Source organism: Nestor notabilis, unplaced genomic scaffold (genome assembly GCF_000696875.1).
Source record: "Nestor notabilis isolate BGI_N333 unplaced genomic scaffold, ASM69687v1 scaffold19233, whole genome shotgun sequence".
Classification (NCBI taxonomy): domain Eukaryota; kingdom Metazoa; phylum Chordata; class Aves; order Psittaciformes; family Psittacidae; genus Nestor; species Nestor notabilis.
Window position 1 is genome coordinate 117,148 of NW_009922708.1, and position 7,853 is coordinate 125,000.

The window sequence follows — 7,853 nt, forward strand, 5'->3', positions numbered from 1 at the left end:
TGGACCCCAGCGCAGGTGCTGGGTGCATTTAAGAGAGGTACTGGGTCGCGTATTGTCCAAGGGATGTCACATCCATCACCCTGGATTTGTCATTCCCGCTTGGACATATTCAGCCCACCAGGGTTAAAACCCACCCTAAAACCCCATTAAAACTCATTGTTTCCCTTCCATCCAGAGACCCCAGAGCAGGAACACGGTCCTAATTGCTCAGGGTATTTACCACGGCTGATGGCTCCTCCATCCCTCCTCCTTCCAGTCCTTGGGGACATGAGGGTCCCTATCTGTGAGGTGGCCCATCTGGGGCTTTCCAGCTGGGAAAGCCTGGCTTTAGGGGACAAAGCAAGAGGTTTTGGTGCAGCAGAGGGATGCTGTGAGCCCTGGGGTGACATCCAGCTGGACACAGCAAGAAATGGGACTGAAGAAAGGCCTGGGCACCTGATGCGCTGTCACCCTGAGTGTCCCTGCCTGCGCCTGGTGTGGGGCTGGGACATGCACTGAGTGCAGGGGCTGAGATTTGGGGTGATGTGCAGATGTCCCCACAGGGTTTAACCTGTCATGTCTGGCTCTGCTTGTGCAGCCGCATCCCCCCTGACCACAGGAGCCCTCAGGGCTGGCTCACAGCCACCCCCCTCTGTCCCACCTCCATCACGTGCCAGTGGGCTTTATATTTTAAACGCTGATTAGGGCTGACCTCATATTTCAGAGCTTACTTCATAGTCACTAATGAGGGATTAGGAATGTTAAGCTAATTAGCAATCAGCAAATGAGGGCTCAGTCTTCTCAGCCTGACGTGCTGTCAATGAACAAGTTATTTGATGATCATTGTAAACCTGCTCAAACAGGCCGGCTAATTCTGATGGGCAGCAGGGAACCGGGGCAAGCCGCAGCTGAGGCCATGGGAGCCCGTGGCCCTGCATAGCCCTGGCTGCTCTTCTCAGGCTTGAGAGCACAGGAAAACTCCTGAAGTCAAAGGATTTAAATAAATAAACAAATTGGGGTGTTTTCACATCTGAAATTCATTGAGTGTTAATTTGACCTGCCCAGCCTCTGGGAGAGGCTTTACCTGATGGACCAGCTAAGGAGGAATTTGGCCATCCCTGGATACTGCTCAGCTCTGTCATGGTCACGAATCCCATCAGGGCTTGGAGCTGGTGATGAGCCTTTGGGGCACATTAGTTCATGGCTCATGGCAGGGGTCGCAGCTGCATTTTGGGGTGCTGCCCCATAACAGACCCCCTCCAGCTTAATCCAGGGGGAATGTGGCCAGGAGCTGATGGGAATTGGGCTGGCAGGAAGGTACAAGGATGGTGCTCGCTCTCCATCACCTCTTTGTGCTAGTGCTGATCCTGCCTTGTGCTTACAGCTGGGCCTGAGCAATCCACACAGCTTGGGGTAACAGAAGTGAATGGAGCAAAGCTGGGAGACGGGAGGGGACAGGAGGAAGCCCTACCTGTGCCCTACCCTCCTGCAAAGCCTCCTGCTGCTGGGAAGCCTTCTCCTGGCCAGCTGGAGCAGGTTGGTTTTAGGATGGGCTTCAGCTCCCTGGGCTGTTCGTTATCCTGCTGTTCTGATTTACTCCCCTGACCCATCCTCTGGCCAGCAGGGAAGCATGGCAGCCAGGAGGCAAGGGATGGGCGTTAAGCTTAGCAGTGGCCTGATCAATAAATAACATTGGAAAGGGGAAAAAACCCCTCAAAACATCAAATCCAAGAGTGCCTGGGGGAAATGAATGGGACCAACCGGCTGTTCTGGCCCAGGAGGGCACAAGGGCTGGGGGGGAAGGTTGTTGGGCTCTGTCCTAGCTGTTGTTTCTCCACTCATTTCAGTGTATTTATACCCCAAGGAAGTCAGCTCTGCACCTAATGACAGCCCATGGGGACAGGAGGCTCAGCCACATGCCAGGAATACACTCCTGCTGTGCCAAAGGCAGTGGGGAATGAGGGAAGGGATTGGGACCAGTGGCATTGCTGCCAGGCCACTGCTACCATGGAGGTTTGGGTCCTTAAGGACTGGGGAGCTGCCCTTCCATGGACACCACAGCACTTTGTGCAGGGTGATGCCAAAATGGGCCATTTTCAACCCTGGATAAAGGGGTCAGAGTGATGGCAAAGGCTTGTGGATGCATCTGGGGCAGGGACTGGGCAGGGACGCTCCTATTGCTCATCTAAACCCATTTTCCTGCCTTTCTGGGGAAAAAAACCAGCTTCCTCCTCCTTTACAGCCAGTGTGGACAGAGGTTTCATTCCCACAAGGGCTCAGAGCTAGCCAGGACATGGGGCTTTGTCCGTGTCCACCCCCCCTCCCCTCCAGCTCTCAATAGGGACGACCAGCCAGGGATGGATCCATCCCCCCCTTCCCCCTCAATGGGGAGCCCCAGCCAGGGATGGATCCATCCCCCCCTTCCCTATGTGCCACCCCAGCCTGGCAGCCTGGGAGCTAAAAATATGTGAAGCACAGGGGATAACCAGGCGCCTAAATATATCCCTGCTTTAATTAGCACCAGGCGACTGCCTCGCAGTCACGTCCGTCTGCTGCTAATCCCACTAAGCTGTGCCCGCGTCAGAGGGCTCCCCCGAGCAGCCTTCCCCAGCTCCGGCCACGGAGCATCCGCACACCGGATGGCTTATTCACACTGGCCGTAAGCAGGGCATCAGTGAGAGGATGGGCTGACGGGGATGGCCTGGGCTGCGAGGACAGCGTGATGTGCTGGTTAAATTGGTGCAGAGCAGGACAGCAGTGAGGCACCGGTCCTCCTGGTCTTGAGATGTGTAAGATGTCTGGGGTGATGTGTGCCAGGGGACGGGAGCACCCACAAGCTGCTACATCTTCCTGTGCACCTTGTCCCTCCTCCCCTTCCCCTCTCTGGTCTGAAATACCTGCAGTTTCCTTGGACCTCTCTGGCGATGAGGTGTTCTCCCATGCCACTTCCCGGGATGCTCCTGTGTGCAGGGCTGCTATTGAGCTCAATGGGGTCAGCCTCGGAGAGCATCCTGCTCCCCTCAGATCTCTTCCTGGAGCTCCCCTGGGGACCCTATAAGAAACCTGGAGAGGGAGTTTTTACAAGGACAGGTTTTTACAGGACAAGGGGAAAAGGCTTTAAACTGACACATGGTAGATTTAAATTAGATGTTAGGAAGAAATTCTTTCCTGTGAGGGTGCTGAGGCGCTGGCACAGGGTGCCCAGAGAAGCTGTGGCTGCCCCATCCCTGGCAGTGTTCAAGGCCACGTTGGACACAGGGGCTCGGAGCAACCTGCTCTAGTGGAAGGTGTCCCTGCCCATGGCAGGTGGTTGGAACTGGATGATCTTTAAGGTCCTTCCAACCCAAACCATTCTGTGTGATGCTATGAATATTTAACCTACCACAGCTTCATCAGGCTCTGTGGTCCTGCAGTGGCAATTGAGTGAAAGCCTGAGTTGCACCATGGATCCTGCTGCTGGTTTTAGCATCCTCCTCTTACATTTCTAATACATATATATAAACATATATATTTCTGCTTTGCCCCTTTGCAAGGGCACTGGGTGCTGGCAGGGAAGGATGAAGGGAAGGATGGGTTAAACCCAGGGACCTGATGGCTGCAAACTCTTCTCTGGTCAGCAGCCAGCTCCCCCTCTTTACTAAGAGGCCAGATTCCCCCCAGAGCTGGCTCCTGAGATGCTCTGCAAGCAGCACAGTGCGGGGGCAGCATCCCAGAGGGATTCCCCTTTGGGTCCTTCAAAGTGTCTGGCCAAGCCACCCCCACTGCTGTCAGCGAGGACACAGGTCTCGCCAGGCTGGGAATGAGCCTGGGCTTTGCTGTGGCAACCCCTGTTAATCCTGGAGGAGGAGGTCTCTGGGAAAGGTGCTGCCCTCCCAGGTCACTGGCAGCAGAAGGCTGCGTTCCCAGTTAAACGGGCCTGGCTCGCTGCCTTTAATCTCCCAGCCTGAGCCGGGGCCGTGGGACTGAGCCAGGAGCTAACCCTCTAAGCTGGCTCTTTCTGCAGCATCTGTCTCCCCAGCAGGCTCCTGAGCTCCGGGGCCAGATCCTGACACCTCAGGCACAACCCATGGGGTCTGCACATCTTCTCCTGCTCCCTGCCTCAGTTTCCCTTCAGCAGTTCAGTTCCAGTGGGATGCTGTGCCCTGGATCTCCTCACTCTGCTGGGTATGGGATGCTCCCCTGGGGCTGCTGGACTGGATAGAGAAGGAAGCTGTGCTGAGGGGTGCAGAGCCTCACATCTGCTGATGTTTGCTGGCGGGACACACAGCACTGAGCAGCACTGACCTGGGGTTTGCCCCATGGGAAGGGGCTCAGTTGACTGTGGTTGGTACTGGGCTGGGACTGGATGGCCCAGTGGTGGCTGTGGGGCTCTGCAGGAACCACTTTGTCAAGAGGAAAGTTTTTCAGACAGAATGTAAAATTCCATGTGCTCCTTTCCTTCACGTGGAACCCCTGCATGGTGAGAAACTGCTGCGTTGTGCTTGGATTTTCCTGCACAGGAGGGGAAAACACCAAAATGAGCCTGGGGATGCTGCGAGCTGCGAATCCCCAGCCCTTCCCAGGTGCCGTCTATGAACTGGGAACCAGTGCCTGCCCCTGCCTGAGGAGCAGCACCCTGGGCTCTTATGCTGCCTCCAGCTCCTGCTGTTTCCGCATTGTACCCTCCTGTGGTTTTGGGTCCAGATCGTGGGTGGCAGCTGCCAGAAAGGATGTGCTGATCCCAGTGTCTCTGAAGTGCTCAGGGTGGCACTGGGGAAAGGCTGCCCCAGCCCCAGCCCTTCCCGGTTACAGCTGGGGGAGAGAAGGAAGAAGAGAAGCAGCTTTGTAGGGAGCAGGGCTGGAGGATGCAGCGGGGCCTCAAGCTCTGCCTTTGTTTCCAACAAGAAAGGGGAAGAGAGAGATCCAGGGCCCCGAAAAGATGAATATTACAGGAGTTCACGAATAAAAACTGCAGGAGTTGCATTCCCGGGAAGAGGCAGCTTCCGGGGATTGCCATCCACATGCAGCACTGTCCTGGTGCGAGCCTGGCGCTGAGCTGAGCTGGGGCTTCATCCCGCGCTCCGCCATCGCCCGACCCAGCTCTCTCCCAGCACCTTTCCCTGACCCTCGGGTGGGATTTGTTGGCTCTACAGGCGGACACCTGAGGCAGGACCTCGCTCCCTGCCCTGGCTCCTGCTCACCTCCCGGCTCCGCCGAGGATGTTTGAACAGCTTCAATCAGTCCCCAAGAATAACAGACCAAAGCAGAGCGCGGGCGCCTTCTGCAAACAGGGAGGCAGCAAAAGCCCATTTCCTGCCCATCCCCATCCTCCGACAGCCGCGGCTGCTCTGCTGGAGCTGAAAAGGGGACGATTAAAATAGGCTTTTAAGGATTTCCAGCCCCAGGTTCGCTGCTGTGCTACCCCGGGCTGCTCCCCAGGGAGCTTAAAGGCAAATGGGCTCCTATTGCCTCCCTCCTGCTCTCACCTGTCGTTATAGAAGTTGATGCAGGTGCTGGAGCCAGCTCGTTAATTTTGGAGCTGTCATCAGTTAGGGTTGTGGGTGCCATTAGGTTTGCCTGACTGGGGATGCATGTTCCTATGGTGGTGGGGGATGCTCCTCTGGGGTGGAGGGACCACGCTGCTCCTCAGCACTGCCCCTTTCCCTGTTTCACCGTTAAAAAGATGAGGATATTAAGGGGACAAGGAAGAGAACAGGGCTGATGGTGCCCACTGCCATGTTCCCCCAGCCCTGCATGTCCATGCTCCATCCTTCCTGGTTGCATTAGCCATGAAGTGCTTTGGGCCATGAGGACTTCCCCCTCTTGCCTCTTTCCCAGGTCTTCAGATGGATGTGACACCGTCCAGAAGAAAGCTGTGGGGCTGTGGGAAGGAAAACTTCACTTGGGGATGTAAGCCTTTAAACACAAGGAAATGGCGTTGGAGCAGCCCTGTGGAGCAGTTGAGCCCCTGCCCTGCCTGCACCATGCTGCTGGATCAGGCTGGGGGGCACAGGCAGCCCACACTCAGCTGTTTTGCAGCTGGGGATGTAGTGGCAGAGCCAAAAATGCCCTGTGGCACTGGCACCCCTGTCGCATGTCCCATCACGTCAGGACTGCTGCAGCCTCCTGAAGCTGCAGATGGTCCATGGCTCAGCTGGGACCCATAGCAACTCTCACCATGAGGAGAAGTGGCATATTCCCACGGGGAAGAAGCATCCTCCATGTCCCAAGCCAACCCATCACTCATCAGGGGGAAAAGCCCCATTCCCCACCATGGGGCTGGCTCCCCTGGGCTGCTGCGCTGTGGGGTTCCCAGATGCTGCTCCCACTGTTAGTGTCAAAGGGGCATCTTCTCCCCCACCCCAGCCACTGCTGGTGGCACAGCAGGGCCTCATCTGGATCCATGTGCCGGGAAGGGGGGGACATCCCTTTGCACCCACAGGTGCTCCCCTGGGAACCAAAGTGCTCCAGCAGTGCAGGACAGGGTTTGGCTGGTGTCCCGATGCACAGCCGGTGATGGATTCCAGATGTCCCAAGGCGCATGGGCCTCACCGTGGTGGTTTTTTGGCAGCTGGTCTGTGAGAGGGTCCTGTCCAAAGGCAACATCCGTCAGAAGGCGGCTCTAGCAGGGCTGGGAGGAGAAGGAGGAGGAAGAGGAAGAAGAGGAAAAGGAGGGGGGTAATTTTAATCCCAGGGCAGTGGTGGTCTCACAAGGCTGACTCCATTTCTCCATCCCATCTATCTCCTTCCATCCCTGCACTGGAGGCTGGATGCAGCAAAAGCGTGTTTCCTGCTGCCTAAAAATACTTGGGATGTGGGCAGCAGGCAGCGGGGGCTCGGCCTGCCTGCCCTGGTGGGGAGTCACACGTGCCCCGTGCTGTGTCTGTGTATGGGCTTGTGGGACCATGCCTGGTGCTGCAGGAGCGAAGAGCCCTGGGCTGGGCATGGCTCCAACTGGGATGGGGGGGTTCATCCCCTCCCTCTGCATCTGCGGTGTGGGAGAGGGTTTTAGACAGATGACAGAAAAACTGGTTGGAAATCCATCAGGTTTGGGGGCTGCCCAGGAGGAAGATGCTCGTCCTCATCATCTGGGGGGTCTGGAAGGTCTCCTGAGTGTGCAAGCTCCAAGCTCCTCTGGAAGGGGCATGGTTTGGGCAGAAGCCATGGAGCTGTTTGGGTTTCCCACCCTGACTAAGGCTGGGATTTATCAGATGGGTTCAGAAACCAACCTCTGGGCTGAAAATGATGTTGATGGACACCTGAGCTTGCAGTGAACCCCAGGGGAGGGATTTCTCTCCCTTAGGTGCAAAGGAGGGGTGCTGCATCCTCAGAGGGGCTGTGGACCAACACACTGTGGTGCTGCACCCAAAATCCCTGGCAGCAGAGGCAGATGAAGCTGGGGTTTGATGGATGAAGTGGCTGTGCATCACTGGAGCCATGCATCACCTGTACCTTGCTCCCAGCAAGAGGTTTTCCTTCCCGGAGCAGCAAGAAATTTCCCCTAGAAACTATAAACTTATAGAAACTATAAACACTCACAAAAATCACACCTTGAAGTAGGATGAAAAAAAACCAAGAGCAGCATTGAAAAGGAAAATAAAAACCCCAACAACCTGGCCCGTGCCCGGGATCAAAGCAAGGTGCTGTTTGGAAGCCTTTGCACAGAAATATTCCCGGTTTCCTTGGCCAAGTGCTGCTGTGAAAGGCTGCTTTGTTCCTGGGGGCTCAGCCTCCCGTTTCTCCCTGTGGAATTCCAAGGGCAAGGGGCAGGTGTCGGGGACCAGCCTGGCTCTGACTCAGCGGCAGAGCTTTGATGGGTGCCCAGGGGCAGGATGAGGAACCGCTGCTGCTCCTCTCCCTGGCCACCCGCCCGCCCGCCTCCCACGGCAGGTCTG